Below are 7,289 nucleotides of genomic sequence, written 5' to 3' on the forward strand. Positions count from 1 at the left end.
TGTGTCTCTGCATGTAATGCACACATGGGCCCACTCCTGGGGTGCCCACAAACCCCCAGTTTAGAGGCCTTGTTTTCCCAGGCTCAGCAATCCTTGCCACAATCCCAGGCAGGCCCAGATGCCGTGGAAGATTTGTGGGGTTCCTGGTCACAGCAGGCTCTCAATTTCCCTGGGGAACAAAAGCCGTTACACAAGAGGAGGAGGAAGGCTTAGAGGATTAACTTGGCCTGCTCAGGCCTGGATATAGGCTTCTCATAGTGGGGGAGGGGTGTGCCCAAGGCCGAAGCCCTCCTCCTGGGGTCCTCAGACCCTCTGCTGCCTGTGGGCACTGACCCCTTCACAGCTATCCTCCTGCCCTCAGTCACTGGCAGGAACCCCTGTCCAGGTACAATAGTCAAGCACTTTACAGTTTACAAGGATTCTATCCACAGTCACGTCCTCACAGAGTAGACTGAAGTGTGGACTTCGCGCAAAAGCATTGGCATCCTCTGAGAGCAGGTCGGGAATGTGCCTGGAGGCCTCACCTTGACCAAGTGAATCAGATCCTCAAGGGTTTCAGGCAGACATTGACTTTTGAGAAGCACTGATATAGAATACTCCATACAGAGCCAGCCCCTCGTCCTCCAGGTTCTCCCAGGATGGCTAAGACCCATTCAAGTAATCTATACTGGCAAACACAGTGCTTACCACAGTGCTTATACTATCTCATTTAATCCTCATAAACCCATGCAAAGTAGGTACCATTATTATCCTCATATTACAGATGGGAAAGGGAGGCACACTGAGTGGCTAGGTAACTTGCCCAGGGTTCACGTAGCTAGTAGTAGCAGAGCCAGGATTTGAACACTGCTTCATTCAGCTGCAATGTCTCCATGTCTGGGTGGGAGTCAGTATGGTGGGAGAGGCAAGAAAAAAAAAGTGAAAAATCCAAGAAGCCAGTGGATGTTCTCATAAGAATCTAGGGAATAGCAGATTTTACTTATGGATTGCTTTAGAATTTCCAAGCCCATAAAAGGCTGGAAGCAGCTCAGACAAAAGCCACATATGCCACATGATCCCATTAGAGGCAGAGCAGTAAAACAGCAGCAGAAACCTAGACTAAGATGGTGATTGAGCTTCCTGGCAGCCAAAGTAAAAGGTGGGAGGTGGGGAGGCTGTGAGGATTCCAGAGCTGGGCCAGAGTCACAGGGCTGGAGACAAGGGGACCACTGGAGAGATATTTGGGAGGCAGGTTCAGTGGGGCTTGATAACTGAATGGGGGAAATGGGGAATAAGGAGAAATGAGGAAGAAGCCCAGGATACACCCAAACCCCTCCTTCCGGCCAGGGTGGCTGGAGGACAGAGAGCACACAAGCAAGAACTGGGCACAATGCCTCACACAGCAGGTGCCTGGTGCGTGTGTGCTACCTGCCCCCTGTTTTCATTCATGCCAACACCTGCTCAGACCTGGGCCACTCCCCCCTCACCACTCCCCCCCTCACTCAAGGCCACTCCCCTGCCTCACACGGCCTGGGGGCTCAGGACCCTTCTGGCTCTACTCTTCCACCAATCTCTTGGGGGCTCCTGCTTACCATCCCAGCCTCCAGAGCCACTGCCCCTGAAGCTACAGTTCCTTCCTTTAATCATCAGCTGGGGGGCTGGGGGGTGATCATGGGGAAATAATCAGGGAGAGCATCGTGAATCAGCAGGCCTGCTGCCCAGGGCTCAGGGCAGGGCTGGCAGTGGAAATGCTGCAGGGCAAACGGTGACACCCAAGGAGTTCCCACCGCCCAATCTCTTAAACTCTCCACCAATCCAGGGCTGTGCCAAAGGAAACCGCCCCCACCCCTCCAACCCACCCCCCAGTTCTTTAAGTTCTGAGAGCAGTTTCTCACATGTGGGCTGAGGCTGAGTGGTGAGGAGGGAAGGGGTTCATAATCATTATGTCTTAGGCTATATTTTCACATCTTTTCATCTGATCATTCATTTGTTCATTCCCTCCTCCCTCATTCGACTAATGTTTACAGACTTCGCCAAGGACGGGGTCTCCATGACAGTGATGATGTTCCCAGTGGTCAGAGAGAGAGGTCAGGGAGTTTTAGTCCTGTGTGCTGGATTGCCAGAGGAGGAAAGTGAGGCCTGGAAAGGGAAAGTGACTTGTCCAAAGTCACACAGCTGAAGTGGGGACTGGCCCTCAGCTCTCCACTTGCCAGCCCGTGCTGAGTTCAAACACGACTGCGCATTAAAGGCGCTGTTCTTGCTAACACCACAGGAATCTTTTCTACAACCTAAGGTGCTTGGAGAGTCTCTCAGACAGAATGAGGTTTGCCTTTGGGATCTCCTCAGCCCCATTTCTTGTTCTTTCCCTTCTTCCTCTTCGTGTCCCCTCCAAGAGCCCAGTGATCCCACAATTCCTTCATCCTGTGGGGAATGATGACAACTCGGGGTCTGAGCCATTTCCTCTCCTGGGACGCCTGCCCCTGAACCAAGAGCTACTCCAAGCACCTCCATTGCCCCGATGAGGAGGAACCTCTGGGTTCACTGTCAGCCCTCCCAGGCAGCATACGGCCATGGACCAAGGACCTTCCCTCAACACATAGGAGCAGCTCCAGTGCTTGTGGCTTGCTGTGGAGGGCCCTTTCCTGGGGACTCCTCAAATAGCTGCAGAAGTGACCTCTAGTATACCTTTCCTGGTAGTTTATAAACTTGAAAGTGTCAGACTGCCAGACTGGTCAGAATCCTTGAACACTTGAGCTGTAATCAGGGAATGTTATAGCTGGAGAATAGAAAGTTGGACTTTGGATTATAGACTTTTAGAATGTTTGAGTTGAGATGACAGACTCTTAGGGCTAGGGCTGTAGAATCATAAATAATTATAGCTGGAATTCTGGATCAAAGGAAATCAGGGACAGAAATTATGCCAACATTACTCCACCCCCCCACCCCTGACAGCTGGGAAGAGAGAGCTGGCCTTGTCACCCAGCCAGTGGTGGCTGGGCCAGGCCTTCTGCTGCCCAACAGGGCTCTGTCCTCCAGATCTCCTGGAGCGGCATCCAGGGCCCCTGGGGCCGAAGCACTCCCTGCCTGGGGACAGTGGGGACAGTGGTCTGCCACTCCCCTAGCCCAAGCCTCGCTGCCAGCCCATCACAGCACCCCGCCACCAAGGCGGATATATTTAGGTGTCCTCCCTAAATATGTTTCCACAGCTCTGGACACTGCCTTCTATGTCCCCTCCTCCTCCGAGGCCTCTGGGCACGTTCTCTAAACTGACCCAATGAAGTCACCGGGAACAAGGGTTCTTGCTCTGCCAATGCAAATATTTCTCCCCCAAAACGAAGCCCAGCCTGAGGGGTCTCCTGGTTCACTTTGGTCTGGAGCTCAGACCCACCTGCTCTAACTCTGATGTTGCAGCCTTCCTCTAACTTCCAGGGCCTGCTTTGGCCCAAGGACCACACATCCCTAATCCTACTCTTCTTAACTTTCCTCATTCCAGGCAGAGTGCACTCCTGCCCCTGCCCCTGCCCCTGACAGTCCCCAAACACACACACACAAACACACGCGTACCCACTCAAGGGCACAGGCCAACATTTTTCTGTTCCTCCCATGTTTGTCAGGAAAGAGGCCTCCATCCAAGCTCCATGGCTGCCCTGGCACCTCTCCCTTCAGCCTCTCTCCCACGCCCCATCCCATACCTTGCCGGAGACTCAACATCTTCCCCTTTCAGACTGCATCTTCCCAGGAGCCAGAGAGTCACTGAGAGTTCAACAGCGATAGAGGCTGGGGACAGGAATGGATCCTTCAGACGTACTTAAATGGGAGACTCTCAGATTCCCACTTGCCCAGCTCATGGGAAGTCACTGGCTCTGTGGAAACGGAGAGTTCTTAGAGCAGGAAGGGACCACTTAATGTGGCGGCTCCATCACTGTCATTATAGTTTTACAACCTGTTAAGGGTTGTTATATGCCAAGCACTTTATAGCCAGGAACTCAGTCAATCCTCACAATAACCCTACAAGGCAAATACTATTAATGTCTCCACTTTACAAAGGAAGAAACTGAGGCACAGAAAGGTTTTGCCCTAAGCCCTACATGTAGAGAGTGCCAGAGGTGGGATTAAAACCAGGCTTGGATAACATAACCACCTTGACAGTCCCATGTGGTGGCTTGCTATAGGAACCCCCTTCACCATGGTCCCCTGGGGTCCTGCAGCCTCTTCCTGCCCAGTCAGTGCAGAAAAGGTGAGAACCTCATTGATGGTCACAGCTCCTCCTGAGAAGCCCAGCTTCCCTGCCCCTGCACTAGAAACGACAGACAGACCCCACCACAGTTCCCCCATGCAGGACACATCCCCACGCCCCTGTGGCCCCTTCCTTCACACACAGTGCACATGGCCATACACGACTCTGCTGCGCACATGCACACACAGCACACAGCACACACCAGACATGCTGCCACACTCCCCCAGGAGGTCTAAGTCCTGCTCTCTCAGTTTGGAGGACAGGCAGGGGAGTCCTCCTACTTTACAGGTGCCGAAGGGCTCCCAGCAGGATAAACCCAGCTCATCACCAAGCCTTGAGTCAACTCACTGGATGGGAACTTACCAGAACAATATTTTTACATTAAAACAAATGCAAAAATATTACAGAGAGGAATGCAAAATCCACATGAATTTTGAAGATTAAACAATGAGACTTCAAAGGAGCTTCGTGGGTGTGTGCCCGCGAACACACCCACGCGCGCCTGTGGGAGGGTGAGCGTGGGACTGGCTGTACTTCCTCCACCCAGGTCCAGGGTGAGCTTTCACTCTCCCAAGCCCTTAGGGGTGCTGGGTGGAAAAGTCAGAGCCACCCTAGGGTCATGGGAAATGTTCTGTCATAGTAAGAGCTGCACAAATGCTTCTCGTCTTCCACCGTTTGGCTCAGCACAGTACGTGGAGCCATGGATGTGCCACACACCGAACACACACCTCACAACAGGCACCACATGCATGCACCATCGTGTGATTGCTCCCTCCACACACCCTGGGCACACACGTGGAACCCACGGGTTACCCTGGCACGGTCAGTTGTGGCTATAGATAGGTACCACACTTCTTGCACGCGGACAACACCACAATTCATTGGTCACACTCGACACACCTAGCACACACTAACTGCATACAACCCAGTACACACACATGCCCACACTAATCTCTTACACACTGCCCACGACACACTCACCACACTCCTTCCCCCACGTACACACTCACTCTCCCCGGGGAACCCCACCTGGGGCCCGCAACGCGAGCCTGGCATGGGCAGAGCTGCCCTGTACCCGCTCATCCCGGCACCGCCTGCCCCTTGGTCCCCCGTCCCACACAGGCCTCACCTGGACCGCGCAGCCACCGGGCCGGGGACATCATTCGCTCCGGCGCTGGGAGGTGAATCCGCAAACCGAAGCGCCGCATAGGCAGCAGGCAGCGGCTGCAGCTCAGACCCCGGGCGTCCCCGCTCCTCGCGCCGCAAGAGCAAAGCGGTGGGGAGGTGGTGTGGCCGGGCGGCCTCCAAGCCGAAGCTGGACTCCCGCTCCCGCCCAGGCGGGACCCGGCTGGACTGACAGACGCTGGGGAACCCGGGGGAGGTGATAGCTCTGGAAGAGGCCGCAGGTGTCAGGGACCCGTGCTCTGGACTGGGACCCAGGAGCCCTGGACTCCAGCCCAGATTCCCTTACCTCTTCTACCTTCTCTTGGCCTCAGTTTCCCCCATTGTATTGGGGCCTGGGGTGGGGTGGGGGGCTTAAGTGGTGATTCTGACTTTCCAGCTCTGACATTCTGCAATTCTGGAATGGTGGTGGGGAGGGAGGGATAAAAATAAATGCTATTTCTTGAGCACCTACTATGTGCCAGGCATCGTACTAGGTGTTTTAATACATTACCTCATTTAATCCTCATAGCAATTCCAGAAGTATTATTATCCCTATTTTACAGGTGGCAAAACCCAAGCACAGAGAGATGAAGTGACTTGTCCAAGGTCACACAGCTGGTAAGTGGCAGACCTGAGATTTGAACTCAGTCTGACTCCAGAGCTCAAGTACCCCTAAAGCATGGATTGGTGGCGCTTTCTATACTGTACACTGCTTCCTGATTCTCATAACAACTCCAGGATCTTGGTGTCACAAATCCATTTTACAGATTAAGAAACTGAGGTTCAGGGGGATTATTTTACCCCAGGTCACCCAGCTAGCTAGACATCCTACTAAAGATGGGGGCTGGGGGTGGGAGTGATACTGGGATGGTATAATGAGACAGTGCCTGTCACATAATTGGTGCTCATCAATGTCAGCATTCCTCCTGTCACTCCTCTTCCTTCTCTTCTTTTATCTCCTAAGCTCTCTTATGGACAGTGGCCTCTAATTCCCTCATTTCTGAAACCTCCCCTGACCAGTAGCCCTCAGACAAGCCAGCCCCTCCTCTTGGCTACCAATGCAGCTTTTAATCAACAGTTGTTGAGTTCCTATTCTGTGGCAGGTTCTGTGCTAGGACCGCAGATCCAAGTCAATAGGACAGTCCAGATAGCGCTGGCCTCATGGAGTTTATAATCCGGTGGAGGCCCCAGATGTTAAATAAATAGTCACATAAATTAATACAGAATTACACACTGTGGTAAGTGCTAAGAAGGAAAAGTGAAGGGTTAGAGGAGAGATTATAATGGGAGTGGGAGGGGGAAGGAATCTAGTTTTAATTGTAAGATTTGGGAGAATTCCCTGGCGGTCCAGTGGTTAGGACTCCATGCTTCCACTGCAGGGGGCACAGGTTCAATCCTCAGTCGGGGAACTAGGATCCCGCATGCCGCGTGGCTCAGCCAAATAAATAAATAGTAAGATTTGGGAAGATTTCCCAGAGGAAGTGCCCTTTAAGCTGAGACCAGAGTGAGGAGTTGGCCTCAGCCAGGTGACGGTGAGGGAGAAGAGAGTCCCAGGCAGGGGAAGCTTGAAGAGGGTGAGACAGGAAAGGACTTGGCATGTTCCAGGAAATGAAGCACAGCCAGAGTGGGAGGTGCCCCACGAGCCAGGAGGCATGGTGGGAGATGGGGCTGAGGGAGCGGCAGCAGCCAGCCCAGACAGCCTGAAGCCAGGACTTTGGCTTTTGTCCAAAGAGCCGTGGGAGTCACCAAAACATTTAGAGCAGCAGAGTGACATAATCAAATATCTTTTTTTAAAATTGGGGTATAGTTGACATATAATGTTATATCAGTTTCGGGTGTACAGCATAATGATTCAATATTTGTATATCAAATATCATTTTAATCAATCTCTCCAGCTGCTGGATGGAGA

The sequence above is a fragment of the Eschrichtius robustus genome, chromosome 11 (genome assembly GCF_028021215.1).
Source record: "Eschrichtius robustus isolate mEscRob2 chromosome 11, mEscRob2.pri, whole genome shotgun sequence".
Classification (NCBI taxonomy): Eukaryota; Metazoa; Chordata; class Mammalia; order Artiodactyla; family Eschrichtiidae; genus Eschrichtius; species Eschrichtius robustus.